Genomic DNA, 26,774 nt, shown 5'->3' with positions numbered 1-26,774 from the left:
ACAATGGTATTCTTGGGATAGAGTAGAGACACTGCTGGATCAAAGGATACGCACAGTTTGATAGCCTTTTGGGCATAAGTTCTTTCTTGAATGAATGAATGAATGAATGAGAAAACAATTATTAAACACTGTGTTAAGTAGCATGGACAAAAATACAAAAGTGAAAATAGTTCTTGTCCTAATGGGAGAGATTTTATATATCTCGGCAACTGATTGCCAGAGACAGTAATTTTAGTTCAGTAAATTATAGAAAGGGTTAATGGAGTTTTAGAGGAGCAAATCAACAGATACTTTTCAGGAAAAATACTTCAATCACAGTTCCTAACCTGATTAGCCACCCCTCTATCTACCCCCACTGCAAGCAAGGTGGTTGGAAAGACAATAACTATGAAAGTAAAGTGAATTACTTCTGGGACTTTTTCAAGAATCAATGGAGATCCATATTTGATATACCTTGAATGAGGGCACTGAGAGATTCTGACTTGCCAGTATGGATCAGAGGTCAGTTGGTCAATCAACTAATATGTATTAAGAACCTATTTTCATTTCAGATGAAAAAATTGAAACCATTTCTAATCATATGAAAAGTATTCTAAATCACTGTTGATTAGAGAAATACAAATTAAGACAACTCTGAGGTACCACTATACACCTCTTGGATTGACAAAGATGACAGGAAAAGATGATGATAAATGTTGGAGGGGATATAGGAAAACTGGGACACTAATACATTATTGGTGGAATTGTGAACTGATCCAACCATTCTGAAGAGCAATTTGGAACTATGCCCAAAGCACTATCAAAATGTGCATATCCTTTGACCCAGAAGTGTTTCTACTGGGCTTGTATCACAATGAGATCATAAAACAGGGAAAGGGACCCACATTTGCAGAAATGTTTGTGGAAGCCCTTTTTGTAGTGGCAAGAAACTGGAAAGTGAGTGGATGCCCATTAGTTGGAGAATGACTTATGGTATATGAATGTGATGTAGTATTATTGTTCTATAAGAAAAAACCAGCAGGATGATTTCAGAAAGGCCTGGAGAGACTTACAGGAACTGATGCTGAGCAAAGTGAGCAGAACCAGGAGATCATTGTACAGGGCAACAACAAGACTACACAATGATCAATTCTGATGGGTGTGGCTCTCTTCAGCAATGAGATAATTGAGGCCAGTTCCAATGATCTTGTGATGAAGAGAACCATCTACACCCAGAGAGAGAACTGTGGGAACTGAGTGTGGATCACAACATGGTATTTTCACTCATATTGTTGGCTTTAATTTTGTTTTCTTTCTCATCTTTTCTTTTTGATCTGATTTTTCTTGTGTAGCCAGATAATTGTATAAATATGTATACAAATATTGGATTTAATACATATCTTTAATAAGTATAGCATATATTGGATTGCTTACCACCTTAGGGGAGGGGGGAAGAGAGTGAAATTTGGAACATAAGGTTTTGGAAGGGTTAATGTTGAAAAATTATCCATCCATATGCTTTGAAAATAAAAAGCCTTAAAAAAAAAAACTATTCTCTGGTAGGCACTGGTAGGTAAGTTCTGGGGATGCAAAAAAAGGCGAAAAATAGGCCCTGTTTTTAAGGTAGTCCCAATGTAATGAGAAGACAACATGCTAGTGACTATGTACTAACAAAGGATAGAAAAGATAAATTAGAGGTAATCCCAGGAGGAAGGCATTGAGACATCTCACAGAAGAATGAGAAATAATAGAATAAAAAGGGGAAAACAAGATGAAGGTAAATACAGTTAGCAAACACAACTGAAAAAAAATTTGAATCAAGTTTCTGATAAAGGCCATGAGATAAAGGTCTCATCTTTCAAATATATGGAGAATTAATCAAATTTATAAAAATAAGAGTCATTTTCCAATTGACAAATGATCAAAAGATTATGAAATTTTCAGGTGAAGTAATCAAAGCTATCTATATAGCCATATTTTAAAAACATGCTCTAAATCATTATTGATTGGAGAAATACAAATTAAAATGATTCTGATATTCTATGTCACACCTGTTAGATTGGTTAATAGGAGAGAAGAGAAGAATGATAAATATTGGGGGAGATGTGGGGAAATAGGACACTAATGTTTTATCAGTGGAATTTTGAAGTGATTCAACCATTATGTAGAGAAATTTGGAACTAAACTCAAATATTTAAAACAGCTCTTTTCTGGTAGAAGAATATTAGAAATTGAGAGAATATTCATCAATTGGAAAATGGCTGAACAATTTGTAGTATGTGATTGTGATGAAATACAATTGGGATATAAAAAATGACAAGCAGGATATTCTCAGAAAAACATGGAGAGACTTACTTGACCTGATACAATATGAAATGAGTAGAACCAGGAAAACACCATATACAGTTTTTGTTAATATTTTATCATTGTATTTCAATATAATTGGTTTCCTTTGCAACTTTGTTTATTTGACTTTATGCATTTAGAAATATTATTCTGAGAAGTGCCCTAGACTTCTAATAGAGTCTATGATACAAAAAGATTAAGATTCTCTGCTCTATAGCAAAGGGGCTGATATAATTAACATAAGTCCAGGTTACTTGTGAATTTAAACACTTTTGTAAGAAATAAAAATCATAGGATCTGGAACTGAAGAGAACCTTAGATGTCATCTAATGTAATCTACTTATTTTTCAGATGATGAAACTGAAGTTTTGAGAAATCGTACTGAAGAATTAATTAAGAGACAAGTTTCAAACTCAATTTTTTTCCCATTCTTCCTTTGCAAGAAGACTTAACCAGTACTTGGACCATGAATGGCCCCTGATACCAGTCCCTGATAGAATTGGCATAAGTTCCTTGAATGCAGGGACTATTTCCTTTGTGTCCTTGTATCCCCAGCACCCAGTATAGTAGCTTGGAACATAATAGGTGCTTAATAAATACTTGTTGGTTTATTCATTAATTCTGACACAAAAGGTAGAAACTTCATGAGTATTCCTGGAATAAAGATATTTATTTAGACTATTTCCCAAGATATTTTTGGTTATTGTGCAACTACCAGAGCAAAGAATGAGTTGGTAGTGCTCGCTCTAAAACTCCAATCTGGCTTAACATCATCCAAGAAGGTTATTCTAGTAGGAATGGAGGGAAGTTAATAAATACTTATTGAATAAAATGATTCAAATGAATTGTGAGACTTAATTTTTTAAGCTGTGATTCTGCGCAAGAAACTAATCAAAACCCCACCCTTGTACTATGTAAATAGAACTAAATAAGGGAATTGTTTCCCTAGGGTTGCTATCTCCCTGTGAATTAAACCATGAAATCTCATAATGCATTAAATCCAAAGACAAGGCGGGCCTGGCCACTCCCCCAGACCAAGCAGCTGCTTGGGGACAGCCAGTTGCCAGAAGCAGCCACTTAGGACTTAGAGGGCAACAAGCCAGGAAGAAAAGATGAAGTAGCTGGCTAGCATTCCCCTTCTGCTCTTCAACATTCCCCATAGAGTAGTGAGCTAAGTCAACCTACCTTTGCTCAGGACGATTAGAAAACCACAGTTCTGACAAGTAAGTTGGTGGAGTTCCTGAGGATAAGACTTGTAGGTAATGTCATTAAGATGGGGGAGGGCCTCCAGAACAGCATCACACTAAGAAGCCCCCCTAAAGGCAGCTGCAAACCAGATCCAATGCTCCCTGGTAAGGGTGACTTGTCCGGAGCAAACATTGATTTTGGTCTTGATATTTGGATGTATGTCTTTAAGTAGAAGGAAAACTCAATTATGATTTCATGACGTGATTCACAAACATTAAGCAAGAGAAAAACTGGTGGCTATTTCTCTCCTTGCCCTTTTCACCAGAAAATCATTTTTATCTTTTAATATTTTTTCTCAGTTTCCTCTGAAGACCCGCAAGACCAGTGCAACGCACACATTGGTTAGCCAGGTCCTCTCTTGATTTTTACATCTGTACATCTGAACAATGTGAGGATACAAAGATGGGTGTAATGTAGCACAAAGGCATGCTCACTGAAGCTTACAACCAGAATGTGTCAGCCTAAAAATGAAAAACTCTCCAATCTTCCTAGCAGGCGCTTAAATGCCAGAAGCCACATCTCTTCAGACATTCAACCTACTAAGCACGTATTTTCCCCAACCCATATGCCTTCATCTTGCAATAAATGGCTCCTTGCTTTGTGAGCAGATATCCATACTGGACTTTCGAAGGGTGAAAATAGCATCTAACTCATTACAATCCAGACATCTTGTGATTTGCGATTCCCCCAAATTAAAGGATTGATTGACTTCTCTTTAATCACTGAGGATCTCTCTTGGTACTTGCCACCATCAAAGATATCATCTCATTTGTGCCTTCAAAATATAGCGAGGGATGAGGAAGGAACCTTTTATCCCACCAGTGAAATGGCGCTGCTTGGGATGGCTGGCGATGACTTTTGTTACTGGAGTAGGTGCCTGCAAAGGGCCAGGTGGTGTTTATGCAGATGACTGAGCATGTTACAATGTGTTCTTCCTTTTGGATAAAACATTAGTGTATCAGATGTGACAAATCAGATGTTCATCTTCCGCACTTCTGCATTATTTTACATGGAGAATTAGACGATGTGCTTCCTTGGCTTTTGGCTTTTGGTTTTTTTTTCCTCTTTGAGAATAAGTTTATGTATAAAGTTCTCCCAGTGTTATGCATAATCATAGTCTCACAGAATAATGAACTGGCTAGGTAATATGATAATTTCACCTAGAGCTCCCATGTTTTGAAAAAGAAAAGAAAAAAGCACATGATGCATCAAACTAAAAGCATAACAATCACGAATAACAGTCATTACCCAGCACCTCATGCTTCCCAACTAACAGATTTCAATTGTGGGGGAAATGTGCTTTTCTTGTGTTTTTATTTCTTTATCCAGACATACGATGTCATAGGTGGTAGAGGGCTCCAAAGGTATGGAAACCTCAGAAACCATCTAGACCAGCTCATATACCAAGAAGAATCCTTTCTCCCACATATGCAAAGTCATCCAGTCTTTCTTTAAGAAGTTAAAGATAGCTGTTGAGGAAAGAGTCCATTTCTCTTTCTGTTGATGAATAATTGTTACCTTCAAACTTCTCTATTGCTTCCTTCTAAATCTGCCCTCAGGGTCCAGACAAAACAAAGGAGATTTCCTCCCTCATGTGACAACCCAAAAGAATCTTCAAGACATTACACTGTCCCCGCTGATCCACCCAATCACTAAGTACCCAAGTCCCCATTTCTTTCATTGTTCCTCCTATGACATGATCTCCAAGCCCTTTACTATTTTGATTACTCTCCTGTTCCCTCCCCAGGTTATTAATGCCATTCTTAAAATATGGTGCCCAGAACTGAACACAATACTCCCAAAGTGGTCTGATCTAGGCAGAGGAGAAAGGAAATAAACACAAGCATTCTGAAAAATCCCTTGTGCTTTCCACGCTTTGTAAGCAAGAATGAGATTTTTCAGACATCTGCTGCTCTTGTGGCTAACTTTCATGAGAAACTGCTCCAGCAAACTGCCTATTTATCACACCTATTCACCAACAGCTCAGTTTCTGGGAGTTCTGAGTGAGGTTTTATCTCTACCATACATACCTGACTCCACTCATGATATGAGTCTGACTCAGTTACCTTTAATTCTATTTAGTAGAATCCTTCTTAAAGCCTTAATACAAATAGAAGGTGTTTCTCTTGTTGCCTTCCAGGTCTTAATTAGAAATTCAACTTCTACTCACATTCTTCCTCTTTTGCTTTATTCATCTTTCTCTGCTGATCGGATGATAGAACTCAATTCACTTATTGTTGCTTCAGTGTCTCCTGTGCTCACCCTCCAATAAGTTGGAGGATTCTCTCTGTATTCCAGGATTTAAACCATATTCTCCTCCCCCACTCTGTTCTGCTTTCCACAATTGAATTCCAAATTGCACCAGGCACAAAGTAGAAGAAGAGTTTATGGTCAGGGTCATCCCGGACTCCTGACATAATTGTCTTCTGAAACTGGAAGTCATTGCATAAGGAGTAGTTATTGCTCAAAGGAAAATGAATATTTTCAGTTATTCTTGAGAATTCTACACACCCACTTTGCATTTGGTGCAAAGGTGGTGACATCTTTCCCTCACAGGCATATCCTCTAAATCAAAATGCCCCCCACCAAAATCCAGAACCTAGGAAGACATTCTAGGAGTGGGGACTGCATAAGATTTTCATCTTTCCAGGTGGCATCCTATTTAAGTCTGTTAAATGGTAAGTACCACTATCATTGTTTTAAAAACCAAGCTTGTGGCAGAGAGGCTGCCAGGGACTGCGAGTGTCAAATCAAAAATGAAATATTCTCTGCCTTCAATGATTCTATATTTTATGGGAGGAGACAAAATGAATATAAAGAATATACAAAATAAATGCAAGGGAATTTTGGAGAATCAATGAGCTGAGCTTTGAAAGGCACTAGGATTCTAAGAGGGGAAGAGGAAATCCATTCCAGATATAAGGCCCAGCCTCTAAAAAGGCACAGAGATAGAAAATGGAGTATCTTGTGTGTAAGGAGAGACAACCAATTGAAAGGCCATAGTGATAGTCCAGACAAGAGATGGTTGGCTCTAGCCCAGTCCTAATCAGACCAAGGCTCATCTACAGCTGCCCGACATTAACCCTTTACCTCCCATTGTAAGTTGAATGTGCTCTGATACAACAAGTAAACAAAATATGATTTTATCTTAATCCACAGAGTTGGGATGGAGTATTCAGGCTAATAAAATGCTGAGTTAATAGAGTAATAAAGCTAGAAGATGTGGGAAGAAGATATTTTCAGTTATTCTGATCAGAGTTCTGTTCCATGGTGTGTCTATTGATTGCTTAAGGGATTTAAGTCGATGCCTATCTGAGCAAATGAATATAATAATATAAATATATATTAAACATTACTATACACAAGGCAATGTGGTAGGTTCTGGGATTCAAAGGCAAAACATAAAACAGTCTATTAATAATAATTAATTACATTAGCAGAGTCCAGCAGAAAAAGATTAATTTACAAAGCAACCTTTCCAGAAGGCCTATATTACAAAGATCCTAGCACTACGGTAAAGGAGCTCATCAGTGAAGTTTATTCTTTTCATTCAACTTTATTTTATTTTCAGGTTTTCATACTGAAATGGTTTGCCATTTTCCTTTTCCAGCAAATTTTATAGATAAGATGACTGAAATAAATAACTTAAACTGACTTTCCCAGACCCATACAGCCAGTATCTGGTGTCAGATTTGAACTCAGGCCTAGGAAAAGTTTTTGCATTTTGAAATAAAGGTTTCCCAGGCCATACAAGAACAGCTTTGTCTTCACTCCCTTCTCCCTATCATTGAAAAAAAAAAACCTGTTACAAACATTTGTAGTCAAGTAAAATAAATTTCCACACTGGCTATGTCCAAAAAAATTGTTTCATTCTATAGAATGAGTCCATTGCCTCTCTATCTAGATGTGGGTAACACTTTTCACAATGAATTCTCCAGAGCATTGGTTTGTCACTGTATTGATCATCATTTCTAAGTCTTTCAGAGATATTTACACTTACGATATCGTTCTTATTGCATAAATTGTCTTCCTGGTGCTGCTCACTAGATTTTGCATCAGTTCATGCAAGTTTTCCCAGGTTTCTTGAAAACCATCCCTTTTATATGCATATTAGTATTCCATCACTCCTACCGTATCTTGTTCACAGGTATTCCCTGAGTTTCCAGTTCTTTGCCACTGCAAATATTAATAACTTCAATGAATATTATGTATATATATACACATATATATAAATTCATTTTCTCTTTGATCTCTTTAGGGTATGTACTTAGTAACATTATCACTATGTCAAACAGTACTTAATAAACTCCAGTGGCTCCAAATCATCTCCAAAATCAAATAAAAAATCCTTTATTGGCATTCAAAGTCTTTCATAATCTCTCCCTCACTTTCACAAACTTTTTTCACTGCAGTTCCATAACACTGGCCTCCTTGCACTTTCTTGAATAAAACAATCTATCTCTTGACTTCAGGCATTTTTACTAGAAATCTCCCATGCATGGGATATACCCCCTCATCCCTGCTTCCTGGCTTCTCTGGCTTCCTTCATTCCAACTAAAATCCAACCTTCTATAGAAAGTCTTTCCCAACTACTCTTAATTCACCCTGTTAATTATTTCCCATTTATCATGTAGATGGCTCATTTGTACATTTCTTTACGTGTTTTCTTTCTCTTTAGACTATGAATCCATGGGGTCTGTCATTCTCTTTTGTCTTTTTATACATCACTTTCCACAGTTGCTGACATGTAGTATACATTTAGTAAGTCTTAACTGACTGCATCAGAGACATTGTTTTGCGAATATGAGCTTTTTCTCATAAAAAGAGAATCAGAGGATCCCATTTGGAATGGAAATCAGTGTATATTCCCACCTGAAATTCAAGGATACTTGTTACTGGTGCCAGGAAAAAGAGATTCATCATGGTGGTTGCATGGTTCCTAATGTAGCAGATCAGCCTGATATAGACTTGACATGGTCAATCTAGATCGTATACCTGAGACATGATCAAGTACCTGCCAAAACTCAGCAAACATTCAAACTCTTCTATATTCCTGCTGAATTACATGGAAATAAATTCATAGAATCAAGAGAACTGAAGAGCTTAGAGGCTTTGGACAATTTTTGTCACCTCCTACCAGGAATCTCTTCTACAGAATTTCCAAAAAGTAGGTATGAAGTATCAACTTGAAAACTTTCTATAATGAGGAATTTACTCCCTACAAAGACAGACATTTCTTTTTTAACAACTCTAAATATTAAGAAGTTTCCCCTTAAATTGAGCCAGACTTCACCCCCTCAAAACTTCAATACAGCATCACTATTAGTTCAGCCCTCTTTCTGATGAAACAACTAAGTATATAGAGCACGAGACTTGGAGTCAGGAAGAGCTGAATTCAAATCCCCTCTTTGGTATCACTAACAATGTGATTCTGGACAAGTTAGCCTCTCAGCCTCAGTTTCTTCCTCTGTAAAACTGAGATGATAATAATAGCAATTACCTCACAAGGATATGGTGAGAATCAATTGAGATAATATATATGTTTCACAAACTTTAAAGCACTAGATGATGATGGTGATGACGGTAATGGTGGTGGTGGTGAAGGTGATGATGATGATGATGATGATGATGGATGATGATGATTATGGGATAATGATGATGAAGCCAATCCTTCAAATATTTAAAGACTGTGTGTGGCTGTGCTCTCCAAAGCATGGGAAGAGGAGGTTCTGTACATACAGCTTATTTTTAAATTTAATCTGCATGATTAACATTTTTTTCTTTTTTTATTATAGACTATGATAAAACATTGGATTGTTGTTCAGTCAGGTTCAATCCTTCACCATCCCATGGGGGGTTGTCTTGGCAAAGATACTGGAATGGTTTGCCATTTTCCTTTTCCAGCAACTTTCATAGAAACAAAAAATAAATAAACTGATTTGCCCAGAGCCATACAGCCAGTGTCTGATGCCAGATTTGAACTTAAACCTAGGAAAGGTTTTTGTTAAAATAAAGGTTTCCCAGGCCATACAAGAATAGCCAGTGTCCCCCATCAAGTATGTCAACCAGATCTTTAGAATTTCCCTTTAATTGATTGCCTAAATTTCAGTGTCTGCACAGTCAATCCAAATTTTAAATTAACGTCAGCACACATTTCACTATTCTGATGAAGAGGAAGTATGTCTTCTGTAGTTATTGTCATATATAGTATGAAAGTCTAGTGCAATTCTTCTGCCAGTTACTTCCTCATTCTGGTTTCTCTGGGTTCCTTCAAGATTCTGATCAAAATGTACTTTCTAGAGGAGACTTTTCCTCTTTCCCCATGCCTCACATTGCTAACACCTGCCCTCAGATATTATCTCCAACTTACTTCTCTATACTTTATCTGTACATTACTGTTTGTATTTCATTTTCTCTTTAGACTGAGCTTCCTGAGGGTAGGGATTGTTTTTGCTTTTCTTTGCATTCCCAGTGCTTAGCAGAGTGAGATATTTAATAAATGCTTGTTGACTTGGCTTGACTTGACTTGACTTGCATGTAGTTTTTGTGTGGGACAAGATCAGGGGCTCAAATAAATCAAATAAATTAAGGAGATTTCTCAAGGCAAAAGCAGAAAGGAATTTTATTATGATCTCATGAGAAAGGGTGTCTCCTTCTCCACATAAGCAGATAGGCAAGGAGAAGCAAGGCCCACTTAACAGACAAGAGTTATATAGGGGCCTGGGCTAACACTCCCTATAGGCTGGATCTTTGCCCTGATTAACCAGGACAAATGACCTCACAATTCTAAGTCATAAATGAGGAAAACTTTTAACCCAACCACATCTTTAGGATGATGTTTCAATGCCAAGGTGGCCCCAACATAGTCACACAAAGAAAAGGTCCCACTCCTTATAAGCTACGTGATTTCTGGAGTGAAATCTGGCCTTGGGGCACAGCTGACCCTCACTCATTCTTTAGAACACTGTCTCCATCTTGTGAGACAGCTTTTACAATTTACTTTATTCATTTCTATAGAACTTCAGTTCCTTAAGACCAGACACTTTCATTCTTAAAAAATATAAACCCAGTTCCTAATACTAAACTTAGCACACAGTAGACATTTAATAAATGCTGCTTAAACAGAGTCCCAAAGAAGACATACAAGAGAAGACACCTCCTCATCCTGCTTCTTTGCAGTGGTCAAAGACTATAGGAAAAATTTACATAACATCTAACTTTTAGGATATATTCATTAGTTTTACCGGATTTTTTTTCTTTTCTCTTTTTTTAAAAAAAATGTTTATATCTCATCAGAAAGGGATGGGGAGGAAGAGTACAACAGAAAATGTAGAGGGAGGAGAAAATGTGAGTGATCTAAAAACAGAAGATACCCATAAAGGTTTATTCAAAAAAGAAATAAGGACTTGTTAAGTTGACTTAAATTCCCAATGAACTTTCACAATGGAAGGTGGTGGTTGGGTGGAAGAAACTGATGTTAACAGCTACAACACAATAGGCTTGAATGACAATTGAGATCTTCTCCAAGGCACCTCATTAATTTCTCTCTGGAAATCATTTGGGAAACAATTGCTGAAAAGAACCCACCCAAAAAAGCCTGCCTGCTATTCTGGCAAGACTGAAAAAGACAGATGAAGGCTATTCCTGGATAGGCGACTTAGTCTTTCCTCAATGGGCTGTGACATCAAGTTGTGAAAGTTGTGGCTTTCAGAAGGTCCCACCCACCTTCACAGCATACAGCACCCAAGGTGAGCTGGAATTTCACTTTTTGGTAAGTTCTAATTTTTCCCTTTCCTCTCTCCATTCTCAGCACTTGGGAAAACTCCTTCTCCTAGATGGCAATTGACAGAACTGTGGGAAAAGGTTGCTACCCTGTCATTTTTGCAGGATTTGCACAAAACTGTTGGTCCTGTGAAACATCAAAAGGGAAGTAGACCATCTGCCTTCCCTCCACACTCAAAGATTCCACAAGTTACTGGGAGTACTTGAAAGAGGGCTATACCTAGTAAGACACCTTCTTTCTCCTTCTGAATTTTTTTTACAGCCTGCACCCTAGTGCTCCACACAAATAGACATACTTCAAGTTCATGAGCCTGAAGCACAATGAACCAGGAGAAGATGCACTCCCCTCACAGACTAGGGGAGAAAAAAGAAATGAAACAAAAAGATCATCCACAAGGACTGAGCATTCGGGGTTGCAGAGGTTGAGAGGAGGACAGGTTAACTAAAATTCTGAGTCTGTAGAATAGACTAACCATTAAAGAACAAAGAAGATATTTTCCATCTAATGAAATTTTTTATTGGGTTTTTATCTTTAATATTTCCCCACAGAGCGTAGACTAGGATCCTGAAAAGTCCGATGTTTGCTCAGATGAGAAAGCAGACATTAAAGAACATAGGAAAGAGAAATGGTGAGTTTTTTGATGGGCCAAAGTTTGGATTGATGGATTGTTATTTTCTTTTCCAGAGGAGGAATTAAACTGTGAAAGCCCGAGGAAAAGTCATGAAAGGCTAGGATTGGGAAGAAAGTCTTGGTCTAGAAAGGAGGGAAGCCTCAGAGATGGCCACTAGAGAGAGTGCTTCTTTCTGCTTTGTCTGCATGGAGGAATCGCAGAGCCAATTTTTCCAAATATATGGTTAGACGCCCAAAACAGATTTAGGGTGGGATCAATAAACTATCAAGGTCATCAGTATAGGAAAAGCATACCATTTCAGGCACTGGGCAGAGTGAGAGAGACAATACTAGAAAAGCTCTCTGCCCTCAAGGATCTTCCAGTCTAATGAACACCTCTTCATTTTAGCACAATTAATAGAAGCATTTACTTCTTTGTTCAGGAAACCTCAAAGCTAGAGAGAAACATGGTTGAGGAGAAGATGGAATAGGCAATATCAGTCGGTCAAAAATGATGAATTAGTCACAAGCAGAGGTTTCTGGAACAGGTGACTCTTAAACAAGATCAGTAAAGATAAGAATACAATGGTTCAGTGGAAGAATGAAGGAAAGACATTACAAATAGAGCCATGGATTGACTTGTATAGGACAGAGATAAGAAATTGTTTTCTCTTGTTAGAGTAATAATAATTAGCAACTGCTAATGGTGCTTTCAAGCTCCCTGGTTGCTTTATATATATTATCTCCTTACTAAAACATGGTGAAATCAGAGCTTATGACCCTCCATTTGGGCAATGAAAAATAATAAAACATCAATAGCTTTAAGAATTTTGGGACACTTTATGTTGCATTCACCTGTCATATTTAATTGATGAACAAACTGAGATGCAGATTTGAGCATGAGCACATAGCTCATAGAATCACAAACTTAGACCTGGGAAAGTTTGTAAAGATCATTGAGGACACCTCTTTCATTTTATAGATGAGAAGATTGAGGTAAAGAGGGATTACGAGACTTGTCCAGGATCACATAATTTATGTGTTTAAAGTGGAATTCAAAACTTGGTCTTCCTACGAGATCATAAATAAATTAGAGGAACATAGGATAGTTTACCTCTCAAACTTGTGGAGGAGAAAGGAATTTGTGACCAAAGAAGAATTAGAGATCATTATTGATCACAAAATTGAAAATTTTGATTACATCAAATTAAAAAGCCTTTGTACAAACAAAATTAATGCAGACAAGATTAGAAGGGAAGCAACAAACTAGGAAAACATTTTTACAGTTAAAGGTTCTGATAGAGGCCTCATTTCCAAAATATATAAAGAATTGACTCTAATTTATAAGAAATCAAGCCATTCTCCAATTGATAAATGGTCAAAGGATATGAACAGACAATTTTCAGATGAAGAAATTGACACTATCTCCACTCATATGAAAGATTGTTCCAAATTACTATTGATCAGAGAAATGCAAATTAAGACAACTCTGAGATACCACTACACACCTGTCAGATTGGCTAAGATGACAGGAAAAAATAATGATGAATGTTAGAGGGGATGTGGGAAAATTGGGACACTGATGCATTGTTGGTGGAGTTGTGAACGAATCCAACCATTCTGGAGAGCAATCTGGAATTATGCCCAAAAAGTTATCAAACTGTGCATACCCTTTGATCCAGCAGTGTCACTACTGGGCTTATATCCCAAAGAGATTATAAAGAAGGGAAAGGGACCTGTATGTTCAAGAATGTTTGTGGAAGCCCTTTTGTAGTGGCCAGAAACTGGAAAATGAATGGATGCCCATCAACTGGAGAATGGTTGGGTTAATTGTGGTATATGAATGTTATGGAATATTATTTTTCTGTAAGAAATGATGTAGGATGAATACAGAGAGGCTTAGAGAGATTTACATGAACTGATGCTGAGTAAAATGAGCAGAACCAGGAGATCATTATACACTTCAACAACAATATTGTATGAGGATGTATTCTGATGGAAATGGATTTCTTCTACAAAGAGAAGATCTAATTCAGTTCCAATTGATCAATGATGGACAGAAGCGGCTACACCCAGAGAAGGAACACTGAGAAATGAATGTAAACTGTTTGGATTTTTGTTTTTCTTCCCAGGTTATTTTTACCTTCGGAATCCAATTCTTCCTGTGCAATAAGAGAACTGTTCGGTTCTGCACACATATATTGTATTTAGGATATACTATAACTTATTTAACATGTATAAGACTCCTTGCCATTTAGGGGAGGGGGTGGAGGGAGGGAAGGGAAAAATCAAAACAGAAGTGAGTGCAAGGGATAATATTGTAAAAAAAAAAAAATTACCCATGCATATGTACTGTCAATAAAAATTTATTTAAAAAAATTAAGATTTACCAAAAAAAAAAAAAAACTTGGTTTTCCTAATTCTAAGTCCATTAACCCATACTGCTTCTCAGGATAGGGAGTCAAGAAAAGCAGTAAACCAATAAAGAGAAAATTGTTATTGCTTCAAAGATAAGATATAACTGATATAAGAATTTTTGTATAATTTTTAATAAATGTGTTATAAATTCTCACATCTGGGCAAATGAATGTTAAATATAATTATTAGCAGAGGTTATAATTGTACTTTGAAATAAATTTTTCATCCTACTACCTCTGTGATATACAAATTCACTGAGTCAACTGGTGTAGCTTAATTCTTCAAGTTATTCTTCAAAATTCTGGCTTTTTAGTCAATGAAGAGATCTTTGAGAGAATATTGTTCTCAGGCAACATAGTGCCTATATATAATATAGTGCAGGCAACATAAGGAATTGGACTTGAAATCAGGAAATCTGGTTCTTAAATCCTAACTTACTGATTAAATGTGTGTGTGTGTGAGTGAGTGAGGTGTGTGACCTCAGGCAGGTCAATGTGCTTCAGTTTCTTCATACATTAAAAGAGGGCATGGATTTAAGATCTTCTAAGGTCCCTTTCACCCATTAAAAAAAATCCATTTTTTAATCTAACCTATAATCTAAATTCAATCTTTGCCATCATCTTTGTCAAGAACAGGTAGTATTTTCAAGTTCTCTTGCTTACTTTCTTAATAACTGCACACTATATTTTTCCATCTAAACATCTGACATGTTGATTCTGTGTATTCCATCATTTTCATGTCCGCAATCACTGTAAGGACTGCAACTTACATTTTAGAGTTGGCTCCATTTTTTCCTCAGTAAGCACGCTTTGCTCTCACTTCTTAAAGCTTTTCCCAATAACATAGATTTCAGGACTCTTTTCCTTTCTTCAATCACACAGCATGGTAACTGAATTTATTTACCTTCCTATGGGCCCATTCCTTGCCCTACAGAAAATCTAGCCCATTCCAATTGCTCATGGGGGCCAAGTGGCCATTAAGAGGCAACTTGTTTTGACAGATGACAGGTTACAAATCACAGAAATGGACACATACACTTGTAACCCTTTGGAAACAAGTTGTTTTTAACTGACCATACTTTTTTGAGGCTCAATTCTTTCTCATTTCTCTTTGTTTGGTCCTGTGTGGGATAAAACCACAAAACAACATTATCCCCCTTAATAGTTCTTCCTATATCCGAATTCAGCCTGACATCAAAAAGTTCTTGACAATGTTGTTCACATCTACTTTTCCAGTTTTATCTCTTATTCTTCCTCTTGCTGCACTCATCATTCCAGTCAAGGTGAATAGCTGCCTCTTTGTAGATAACATTTTATCCGCTCTACCCATTCCTTGGCACAAGGAGTCTGCCATGTCTGGAAAGCACTTCCTTCTTTCTTCAAAGTGTAGCTCAGGGGAGGAGGATTCTGGGAAGATGGTGAAGTAGGTTGGCAAATTTCAAGCTCTTCAGATTTTCCCCACAAATAAAACAAATTTATGCCTTAGGGAAAACATAGACTGGTGAAAAATCAAGAAAGACTTCGGGCAGAACAGGGGTCATCCTCATACAACCCAAAAAGATCCAAAGAAGGACCCAGGACCAGGGATTAACCCAAGTGAAGTGAAGACACCTCTGGATTAGAAACACCAAGTGGGGAGCCCGAGGGTTAGCTGAGGGTGGCTGAAGCCTCAGCAGGAACCACAGAAACTTTTACTTCCTGGACTGTTTGTAGAGTTGGGTCTGAGTACAGAAAGACAGAGTGAACCTCAACTGATTAGGAACTCCAGGCCCTATTGAACTGCAGGACATGGCCCTGGGCAAGAAGGAACCAGCACACTGGGAGTGTAGAGTTATTTGGGCAGGGATACTACTGACTACAGACACTTACTGGAGGGTAGATTCTTGGTCAGAGGAAAGAGCTGAGGTGAAGCCAGAGATACCAGTCCTCCACCCTACAATTAGAAGTGCTTTCACTAATACCTCTTTTTTTTAAATAGACCAGCAAAGAAGAGCCCCACCATAGAAATTTACTATAGGAACAGGGAAGATTAGGGTTTATCTGCAAAAGAGGACACTGAAGTAAAATAAAAAGCTTCTACCCCAAAGAGTAATGTGAAATGGCTCCCTGCCCAAAGAGAATATGTAGAACTCAAAAGAGAATTGAAAAATGAAATGAGACATTGAATAAAAATTTGTAAACAATAATAATAATAATAAAAACCATCCAAGAAAAATAAGATTATGAAAAAAAATTAACCAATTAGAAAAGGAGATTACAGAGTCTCAAAAATGAAAATAACACTTTGAAAATTAGAATTGGGCAAGGGAACATCAATGAAGTTATGAGAGACCAAGAAATAATAAAACATTATAAAGAACAACAAAAAAAATAGAATAGAATGTGAAACATAAGAAAAATGTCAGATTTGGAGAACAAATCAAGAAGAGAAAATATAAAAATAATTGGATCTCCTGAAAGTTGTGATGAAAAAAAAAGGACCTTGACACAATAATGCAAGAAATGCAAAAAAAAAAATTGTCCAGAAGTGATAAGACAGGAGGGAAAAGTAGAAATAGAAAAAATCCTCCAATAACCACCTCAATGAGATCCTTTGTGGAAAATACATAGGGACATTATTGCCAACTTTTGAAACCCAGATCAAAGAGAAAATTTTGCAAGAAACAAGAAAAAAAAAAACAATTCAAATTGTAGCTGTAGCTACAATTAGAATTATACAGGACAGCACCAGACACAATGAAAGACCACAGGTTCTGGAATCATATCTACTGACAATCAAAAGAACTAGGTCTGTGGCCAAAAAAAAAATCCTATCCAGCAAAATTATCTAAATATTGAATGAGAAAAAATGGACATTCAATGAATTTGCAGGTTTTCAGGATCTTCCATCAACCAAACCTGAATTAATAGAAAATTTAATATATAAGAGCCTATGTCAAAGATCAATTTCAAGGAACTCAATGTGGACAAATTGTTTCCAGTTTGTTTTTTTTACATGAGAAATGAATATCATTTGTTTAAGACTGACACCAACAATAAGGCAGCTCAAAAGAAAGATTGCGGCAGAGTTAAGCTAAAAATAATAATTATGTTATACAAATGAGGTGCAGAGGAAGAATAGACACAGAGGTATTGGAGGGGAGAAGGTTCATAGTTCTGAAAACCTACTGACATTGGGAATATATATCATGAAGGGTATATCACTCTCCAAAATCTATAAAGAAATAAGGGGGGAGGAATGGAAGCATGGGGAAGCAAAGGATATGAGAAGACAAGGAAGGGATCCATAGGTGGGGGGAGGTTAAATAATAGCAAGGCAAGTTAGCAGCAGAATTAAAGCCAAAAGCCTAGAAGAGACAGGAAAAATATGTGTGCCTGTACGTGCAGGGATATGTGTATGTGTGTGTGTGTGTGTGTGTGTGTGTGTGTATGTATATATATATATATATATATATATATATATATATACATATACATATGAATACATAAATATATCCTTTCTTAACTGTAGCCTGCTTGGTTGTGGGGAGGATGAAAGGGGGGAAAAGAGAATAAAGTAAAAAAGGTAAACAGTAGAAAACAAAAATCAGTTTACAAAGAAAGAAAGAAAAGATGGATACATGAATAAAATTTTTTCTACTAATATATATACTTCCTTGATCTGGTCATTTGTTGTTATATATTTCAAATCCTCCCTGATGTTCTGCTGGGTATGTGAATGTTCTTTTTTGTTTTGTTTCATTTTGTTTTGTATTCCTTTCCTGTTTTTCTTTTTTCTTCTTTTGTTTTTTTTTTTAATAAAATATTTTTTTTTTAAAAAAAAGTGTAGTACAGTTGCCATTTCCTCCTACTTCAGGTCCTTTCTGACCCAACTCCCAGTTGTTAGCACTCACGCCCTTTTCAGTTAACTTTGTAATGCTTTATATGTCAAAGGAGTAAAATTTCAACCCAGGTGCTCTGACTCTAGCACCAGGGATTTTTCCCTATACTAAATATTTTGTTTTGATTTCTTTGTAGCAATACTAAGTAGAATGTAAGCTCTTTGAGGACAGGCACTACATATTTTTGAATCCCAATTACTTAGCATAGTGCCTTACCCAAGTAGTTATTTCACTAATTTTTTTTTATTATTAAATTGAACATTTAAGTTACTGCTTTAAATCTCTCCAATAAATATACACAACTCTTTTATTAACTCCTTTGTATCTGAAAATACTTTTTATATCTTAAATTATTTTGTTTTCCCTCCTAATAGAAATAGATAGCATGTTTATAGCTCTTTAAAGTTTACAAAGTATTTTATAAATATTATCTCATTTTATTCTCACAATAATCCTGTAAGGTTAGTGCTATTACTATTCTCATTTTACAGATTAAAAAAAAACTGAGGCAGAAAGAGATAAAATGATTCCTATAGGTTTACACAGCTAGTAAGTATCTGAGGCATTTGATCCAAGGTCTTTCTTAGTTCATGCCTATTGGAATATCCACAGAACCATTTAGCTACCTAGAACAAGAAATTGTTCTCTTCCTCTTCACTGTTCCTGAAACCTTTAAAAGTCCTGGCAGCCAAAATTGGACATTCTTCTGAAAGTCTGACAAGTGATGTGCTAATAGAAAATGTCTTCCCAGATGGGACATGTCATAATCTAATTAAGTCATCCTAATATTATGTTGAGGGAAGGCGGGAAGGGGCAGAATAACACAACTGTCGATTCCTATTCGCATGCATCCTTCTGTTGTATTATTCCTAACCATCCTCCCAACCCTTACTTTATGTTTTGGTCTCCTAATGTGCTGCTTCAAATTAATCTTGATTGAAATTCATTTTTAAAATAAATTATTGCTTATTCTATTTTAATTTATTCATTTCTATTCTGATATTTTGAAGCACAGCAATCCACCCCATTTAATGCACTCTATCAAGAAATGCTAGTTTGAGGTCTCTTTCTAAAAGAATGCCTAAGCCTCAGTGTTAAAGGATATTTAAATATCCATATTCCCTGAAAATACACTTTCCAGAGATTAGGGAAATAATTTTCCCCCAAAACCTCCTCAATTACAAAGAACAAACATTTAATTCAGATTTCTCCTTCACATAGTATAGATTTGATCTTTCACAAAGTTCTCTCTTCTCTTTCAACTTTTTCCTCCCTTTCCTCTTGAAGTAATTTATTTCACTACCCATGCTTCCCTTGGTTGCTTTATCTATTTATCTTCCTTGTGCTTCTGTCAACTAAGGAGTTTTCAAATTAAAGAGTATGATCATGTCTTGTTTGGTTTTCTTTTTTAAAAAAAAAAAGGCTTCAAACATTTCTTTTTCATTGAATGACCTTTTTTTTTTTTCATTGATAAGTAGGCTCAGATTTGCAACCTCTGTCACCTTGGATAATACCTTGAGCTTTCTTTGCTTTTTAAAACAATATCCCATTGCATCCTGAAATTTCTGTGGATGCAGAATAGCCTTGTGTTATAATTGAAGGTCTTTCTTCTGGTCACTTTTAGATTTTGCTGTTTGTCACTGGAAATACTAATTTAACTAGTATCTGTCTTGGAGTTTATAACATAGTTTTTGAGGGTGGTTGGGTTTTTTTTTTCCTAAAAGTAATCTATGGATTCTTTCAATTTGTATTTTATTTTGTATGTTCAGAAGTTCTAAGTAATTTCCTTCCATTATTTCTTTCCTTTGGTGTTCAAAGTTGCTTTTTTTTAAATTTCTTGTGCTTTTGTGAAAGATGTATAATACATAAGTTGGGTCTACCAATTTTATATTCAATATCAATTACATTTTGTTTGTATAGAGATCAAGGTTTTTTTTTAATATAACATTAATGGGTTTTGCTTCTCCTAGATTGTTCTTCACTTTTGTATATTTGCATCCCCAGTCAGTTGTTCTTACTTGGGTTCTTTGGCAAGATTCACCACCATGGACTCGATTTTTATATTCTGCCAATTATTTCTGCTGTACTGGCCATAAATTCCTATTTCATGATTCTTATTTCTCTCAAACCATTTAGAAATATCCTGTTTGTTTCCACATTCTTTTTTATTAAAGCCTTTTATTTGCAAAACATATGCATGGGTAATTTTTCAGCAATAACCCTTGCAAAACCTTTTCTTCCAAATTTTTCCCTCTTTCCCCCCAACCCCATCCCCTAGATGTCAGGTAGTCCAATACATTTAAATATGTTAAAATACATATTAAATCCAATATTTATATACATATTTATACAGTTATCTTGCTCCACGAGAAAAATCAGATCAAGAAGTAAGAAAAAGAAAAACTGAGAAAGAAAACAAAATGCAAGCAAATAACAACAGACAGATTGAGAATGCTATGTTGTGGTCCATATTCAGTTCCCATTCTCTTTGGGAGTAGATGACTCTTTTCATCACTGAACAAGTGGAACGGATTTGAATCATCTCATTGTTGAAGAGAGTCACATCCATCAGAATTGATTGTCGTATAATCTTGTTGCCATGTATAATGATCTCCTGGGTCTACTCATTTCACTCAGCATCAGTTCCTGTCAGTCTCTCCAGGCCTCTCTGAAATGATCCTGTTGGTCATTTCTTACAGAACAATAATATTCTATAACATTCATATACCACAATTTATTCAGCCATTCTCCAATTGATAGTTTCCACTCAGTTTCTAGTTTCTTGCTGCCACAAACCAGTCAAAGAGGGCTGCCACAAACAGTTTTGCACAGTTTTCCCTCCTTTAAGATCTTTTTGAGATATAATCCCAGTAGAGTATTTCCACATTCTTTAAGAAATTCACAGGGTTCTCCATCATATCAGGTATAGATTCATTTTCTCTTGTTTTGAAACATTTATTCAGAGATATTCAGACTCTTTTAGTTTATCTACTGGCCATTTCCCTTTTATCATTAATATCTTTCCTGTTGGTGGACTTTTGGGTCACGTGAACAACAGAACGTTGGACTAGACATTTTTAATAGCTTTTTATTTACAAGTTATATGTATGGGTAATTTTACAGCATTAACAATTGCCAAACCTTTTGTTCCAATTTTTCCCCTCCTTCCCCTCACCCCCTGCTCTAGATGGCAGGATGACCAGTAGATTGGACAAGACATCTTCACTGATCTCCATGACTTCTAAAACCTCTTTAAAAGAGAAATTAATCTCCAATGATAAGGTAATCCCACCTATTTCCATCACCTAGGACAATCAGAATAAAAAAAAATGATTGGAAAAATCAGGAACTGACATTTATTGACCCTGAAGGTACTCAGAACTCTTCTCCCATCTCCCATACTACTGACAGGGAGGCTGTACTAAGTAGACCTAAATGCATGACACAGGTTTACTTCAAAATCCACTTCTATACCCTGTACCCTACCTCCTTCTTTCCAGTACCATAAAGACACTAGATCTAGACCTTGGGAATTTGCTCAAGCCAAAAGAACCGGTTGCCTGCATTCCTTCAAGAGCAAAAGCCTGCTAGGTGTTGCAATCCAGAACTACCAGTTCTGCAAAACTCTGAATTGCTGGTAATCAGAAAAAAAGACTCTGTTCATGTCAGGGAAAGCAGTCTCTGAATTGTCAGTGTCAGGTCAGAGAAAAAGAAGACAAGGAATAGGACAGATCACCAGGATAGGGTACAGTTTATATGAGGAGCTATGCACTTATACTGAGAGAAAGATCACAGAATCTAGATGGGACCAGTTCTGACCACCCAAAAATCAGTTGGAACAAAGATTTAGGCTGCCTATTGTGGAAGAAGGCTGAGACACTGAGATCCAGCCCCCAAGGAAACCACAACCAAAGGGGAGGGAGTCAGGAAGTAAGGAGTAAGGAAAACGGGCGAGGAGAGACTGAAAATATCAAAGATTTCTAGAAGAATAAATCTCAAAAAAAGAAAAAAAACTTGAACATAAATAGATAAATAAATAGGAAAGATAGTTACAACAGAAGAAAATACAGCCTCCAGATCTGGTAAATTAGTCCAGGCATTCTTGAATAAACACTACAAAATAAAGGAAAATGATCCAACATTGAATAAGACAGAAAACCCTGTAGATTCAAGGAGAATTTGAAACTACGACATGCTATTCCTAAGAAAGTGAAGGATGACCTAGAAAAAGAGAAGCAAAAAAAAAAAAAAAAAAAAAAAACAAGAATATTTAAAAATATGTTCATAATGCAAATCAAAGAAAGGATACAAAGAGATAACCAATCCAGAAGAACATGACAGGCCAAAAAAAACCAAAAATCTGACTCCATAATGAATAAAATAATGAAGAGAATTGACCAAGAACTTTTGTACATAGAAAATGAAATTCCAATTGTAAGAATTCACAGGTCAATTCAAGGTTCAACTCCAAAACACAGAATGGTTAAATTTAATAATTCAACTTAGAAACAAGTTCTGAAAACCATCAGAAGAAAGATCTTCAAATTCAAAAGACAGAACATTTGAATAAGAAAAACTACTGTGGAATAACACTACTAGAAAAATAAGTGGAGAATGGAAATGTGTAACAAAAAGCATTGGAACTAAGGATATAGCTCAGGGTGATCTATCATGCAAATTTGAGCTTAACCATTTCCAAAGACAGATGTTCAATAATAAAGAAGAGTTTTAAACATTTTTAGAAAAAAAAAGAACAAGAATATTTTCCTCAAATATCCCAAACAACAGAAATGCAAGAAAAGTGAATAAAAAGTGAAAATGAAGAAAAATGCAAATAGCAATAGTGACTGCCAGAAAAACATTTCTTCCTAAATATATATATATATATATATATATATATATATATAGAGAGAGAGAGAGAGAGAGAGAGAGAGAGAGAGAGAGAGAGAGTTGAAAGTGGAAATCTGAAATCTGATAGAGATTACAGTGAAGTGGCAGGCAGGGAACATTTTGGACAGAACCTGTTAACACTGTGCCTGAGTGAATGCTGATTTTGTGGTATTACATTATAAAATAAAAAGGGAAATGGAATAGGGAAAATGAGCAGGGAAATAGAAAGGAATTAATGGTGTCCTGGGATTAAATCTCTGGTCTCAGGAAGAAAAGAGACTTCAAGAGAGTATGTGAGGAGGAGGGAAGAAAAATTAAAAAACAAATATTCAGAAAATTAAAAAATAAGGAAACTAAATTGTGCTGAATTGAACTATAGACATCTCAATAATATTAAACATAGACATACTGGAAATGCTTTAACATCAAAATTCACAAAGGAAATATTAGCTGAACTTCAAGATTACAACAGACAATAACATAATTATGACAGGAGACTTCAATAGTCCTCTCTCAGTTTTGAATTAGTCTAGCAGATAAACAAAAGGGGAAACATGGGACTGAACAAATTTCTGGGAAAATTCCAGTTAAAAGATTTATAGCATCTTCTAAATGAGGCAGCAATAAGAATATACATATTTTTTCTATACCATATGGAATTTTTACCAAAATTGACCATATATTAGGGTACAGATAGGGCAAACAAACTTAAAGACAAAAAATTAATCTTTATAGCCTTTATAGAGTATAATACAATAAGAAGAGAAATTGGTTCAGGAGCCATAAAGGAAAAATATAAATTCAAATGAATACTTAACAATAAAATTTTAATGACAAGCTGATCAAAAAAATGAATCATAGACTGAGATTATAAATAAATTGGAAGAGCATAGGATAGTTTACCTCTCTGAACTGTGGAAGAAGAAGAAATTTATGACCAAAGAAGAACTAGAGATCATTATTGATCACAAAATAGAAAATTTTGATTCTATCAAATTGAAAAGGTTTTGTACAAACAAAACTAATGCAGACAAGATTAGAAGGGAAGCAATAAACTGGGAAAACATTTTTACAGTCAAAGGTTCTGATAAAGGCCTCATTTTCAAAATATATAAAGAATTGACTCTAATTTATAAGAAATCAAGCCATTCTCCAACTGATCAATGGTCAAAGGATATGAACAGACAATTCTCAGAAGAAGAAATTGAAACTATTTCTAGCCATATGAAAAGATGCTCCAAGTCATTATTAATCAGAGAAATGCAAATTAAAACAATTCTGAGATACCACTTCATACCTGTCAGATTGGCTAGAATGACAGGGAAAGATAATGCGGAATGTTGGAGGGAATGTGGGAAAACAGGGACACTAATACACTTTGGTGGAATTGTGAATACATCCAACCATTATGGAGAGCAATTTGGAACTATGTTCAAAAAGTTATCAAACTGCATACCCTTTGATCCATCAGTGTTACCACTGGGGTTATATCCCAAAGAGATCCTAAAGAAGGGAAAGGGACCTGTATGTGCACGAATGTTTGTGGCAGGTCTTTTTGTAGCGGCCAGAAACTGAAAACTGAGTGGATGCCCATCAATTGGAGAATGACTGAATAAATTGTGGTATATGAATATTATGGAATATTCTTGTTCTGTAAGAAATGACCAGTAGGATGATTTCAGAAAGGCCTGGAGAGACTTATATGAACTAATGCTGAGTGAAATGAGCAGGGCCAGGAGATCATTATATACTTCAAGAACAATACTATACGATGATCAATTCTGATGGACGTGGCCATCTCCAGCAATAAGACGAACCAAATCAGTTCCAATAGACCAGTAATGAACTGAACCAGCTACACCCAGCGAAAGAACTCTGGGATATGACTATGAGCCATTACATAGAATTCCCAATCCCTATTTTTTTGTCCACCTACATTTTTGATTTTCTTCACAGGCTAATAGTACACTATTTCAAAGTCTGATTCTTTTTGTACAGCAAAATAACTGTTAGGACATGTATGCTTATATTGTATTTAATTTATACTTTAACATATTTAACATGTATTGTTCAACTTGCCATCAAGGGGAGGGGATGGGGGGAAGGAGGGGAAAAATTGAAACAAAAGGTTTGGCTTGTCAATTCTGTAAAATTACCCATGCATATAACTTGTAAATAAAAAGCTATTAAAAAATGAATCATTGAAACAATAATCAAGTAAAATAAACATCATGATGATGATGTAAATATGATGATAAAATTATAATATAAAATATCCCAGTATTTTTGAGATGCAGCTAAAGCATTCTCAATGGGGGAAATTGAAGCTTTAGAATTATATCCTTGAAATTCTTATAATATATTAACAAAATAGAAAAAAAAGGAAGGTTAATTAGCTGAATGTGTATTTTTAAATTAGGAAATAAAAACGCAAACTTAAAAGAAGCACAAAAGGTGATATTAAAAAATTAAAGGTGAAATAGACAAATTTAGAAATAAAAAACCAGAAATGATAAATAAAACTAAAAGACAGCTCTCTGAAAAGACTAATAAAATTGATAAACTTTTAACTAATCTGATTTTGAAAAATAGAGCAAAAAAATGAAATCAATAGACAACAAATCAGCAAGGTGAAATCATGGCAAGCCAGAAAAATAATGTTAAAAATCAGAATAATTTGTGCAGTTATATACCAACAAAATTGAGAATACAAAAAAAAGATGAATACTTTCAAGAATACAAAATATGAAAATTATCAGAAGATAACCCTATCTCAGTAAAGTTCTAGCTATTATTTAAAAACGGGGGCAGGAGGGAACTCCTAGATCTGATAGATTCACAAAAGAATTCTATCAAACTTTTAAAGAACAGTTAATAGACAAGTTATTCTCAAAAACTGAGAAACAAAACGCCCTGCCAGAACTGTTTTATAAGGCAAATAGAATCCCAATATCCAAACTAGAAAAATATGAAACACAGAAAATTATAGACCAATATCATTAAGGAATACTGACTTAAAATCCTACAAAACAACTTATAGAGTTTTATCCAATAAATCATTCATTATGATCAAATGATATTTATACCAAGGATGTAAGGATAATAGAGAAATTATAAACATAATTAAATATGCCAAAACCCAAAAATCTCCAAAATCACATTATCATCTCAATAGATGCAGGAAAATACTTTGATAAAATATAATGTTTTATGCTAGAAATCCTAGAAAGCATAGGCATAGAAGATCTTTTTTTAATATCATAACATCTAGCTAGAACCAAAAACAAGCCTCATGTACAATGGGAAAACATTGTAACTTCTTTCAATAAATACAGCAATGAAACAACTTTGTCTTTATTTCCCTACTATTATTGATATAGATGTATCTTTCTCACTATTATAGGATACAGTTCTGGAAATGCTACCAATAGTGATATGAATGAGAAAAAAAGTGAAAGGAATAAAGATTAGTAAAGGGATAAAAAAGTATCCCTTTCACTAATAATAGGATGATTTACTTGGAAAACTCAAAGAAATCAGCAAATATAGTAATTGAAACAATTAATAGCTTTCACAAAGATGCAAGCAACTAAATAAATCCAAAATCAACTGCATTTCTAC

Source organism: Sarcophilus harrisii, chromosome 4 (genome assembly GCF_902635505.1).
Source record: "Sarcophilus harrisii chromosome 4, mSarHar1.11, whole genome shotgun sequence".
Classification (NCBI taxonomy): domain Eukaryota; kingdom Metazoa; phylum Chordata; class Mammalia; order Dasyuromorphia; family Dasyuridae; genus Sarcophilus; species Sarcophilus harrisii.
This window is presented reverse-complemented; position numbering follows the sequence as displayed.